Source organism: Arachis ipaensis, chromosome B02 (assembly GCF_000816755.2).
Source record: "Arachis ipaensis cultivar K30076 chromosome B02, Araip1.1, whole genome shotgun sequence".
Taxonomy (NCBI): domain Eukaryota; kingdom Viridiplantae; phylum Streptophyta; class Magnoliopsida; order Fabales; family Fabaceae; genus Arachis; species Arachis ipaensis.
Window position 1 is genome coordinate 25,913,473 of NC_029786.2, and position 2,043 is coordinate 25,915,515.

Sequence of the window (2,043 nt, forward strand, 5' to 3'; positions counted from 1 at the left end):
CAGGTACCTAAATATGCAAAGTTTCTAAAAGACTTATGTATCCATAAAGACAAAATTAATGAATTAGAAACTATTCCTTTAGGTAGTTCTATATCTGCTTTAATGGGAGGATTACCTGAAAAATGTAGTGATCCAGGTCCTTGTATAGTTAGCTGTACTATTGGTGGTGTAGTAATTTATGATTGCATGTGTGATTTAGGAGCATGTGTCAGTATAATGCCTTTGTCTATATATGATATTTTGAGGCTCCCTCCCTTAAAAAGGTCAGCAGCTCGTTTTGTGTTAGCAGATAAAAGTATTATTACAGTGGCTGGAGTTGCTGAAGATGTTTTGGTGAACATTAAAGGGCTTATATTTCCCACTGATTTTTATATCTTGGAAATGCCCCATAATGATTCAGATAAGCCATCATCAATCCTACTTGGAAGACCATTCCTGAAGACACATTTTTATTAGTTTTTAGAAAAAATTCATATTTCTGGACTTCACTATGAGTTGTGTGTTTTTCTGTAATTTCAGGTATTTTTCTGGCTGAAATTGAAGGAGCTGAGCAAAAATCTGATTTAGGCTGAAAAAGGACTGCTGATGCTGTTGGATTCTGACCTCCCTACACTCAAAGTGGATTTTCTGGAGCTACAGAACTCGAAATGGCATGCTTTCAATTGCGTTGGAAAGTAGACATCCAGGGCTTTCCAGCAATATATAATAGTTCATACTTTGTACAAGGATAGATGACGTAAACTGGCGTTCAACGCCAGTTCTCTGCCCAATTCTGGCGTCCAACGCCAGAAAAGGATCAAAAGCTGGAGTTGAACGCCCAAACTAGCATAAAAACTGGCGTTCAACTCCACAAATGGCCTCTGCAATAACCATAGATTGCTTCAAACCAACAATCTCCGTGGGATTCGACCCTTAAGTGGATAGGAGGGCCTAAAGGACTAAAATCCTGGTCTAAGCGGCTAAACCAAGCTGTCCCTAACCATGTGCTTGTGGCGTGCAGGTGTGATGAGCGGATATTTTATACGCTTTTTGGGGATAATTTCATATAGTTTAGAGTATGTTTTAGTTAGTTTTTAGTCTATTTTTATTAGTTTTTAGGAAAAATTCATATTTCTGGACTTTACTATGAGTTGTGTGTTTTTCTGTAATTTCAGGTATTTTTCTGGCTGAAATTGAAGGAGTTGAGCAAAAATCTGATTCAGGCTGAAAAAGGACTGCTGATGCTGTTGGATTCTGACCTCCCTGCACTCAAAGTGGATTTTCTGTAGCTACAGAACTCGAAATGGCGTGCTTCCAATTGCGTTGGAAAGTAGACATCCAGGGCTTTCCAGAAATATATGATAGTCCATACTTTGCACAAGGATAGATGACGTAAACTGGCGTTCAACGCCAGTCCTCTGCCCAATTCTGGCGTCCAGCGCCAGAAAATGATCAAAAGCTGGAGTTGAACGCCCAAACTGGCGTTCAACTCCACAAATGGCCTCTGCACGTGAATTGCTTAAGTCTCAGCCCCAGCACACACCAAGTGGGCCCCAGCACACACCAAGTGGGCCCCAGAAGTGGATCTCTGCATCATCCATCATAGTTTATCCTAAAAACTAACCAAAACATACTCAAAACTATATGAAATTATCCCCAAAAAGCGTATAAAGTATCCGCTCATCAATAGGCAACATAACTAATATAAGCATTAAAGTATCTGAAAGTCAGAGATAAATATAAAGTAAAAGAACGTTGAACCTGGGATCGAGAGTCACTCCTAAAACTAAGAGAAATCTTAAATCCTAATCCTAAGAGAGAGGAGAGAATCTCCCTCTCGAAACTAAATCTAAATCATGAAAACTAACTAAAGTGGAGACTCTTTCGAATGGATGCATTCTCCCACTTCATAACCTCTGGTCTATGCCTTCTGGACTGGGATTTGGGCCAAAAAGGGCTTCAGAATTCGCTGGGAGCATTTTCTGCAATTTCTGGTGCGTGGGTCACGCGGTCGCGTCATTCGGAGTTTTCCTTGTCACGCGGTCGCGTCAGTCATGCGGCCGC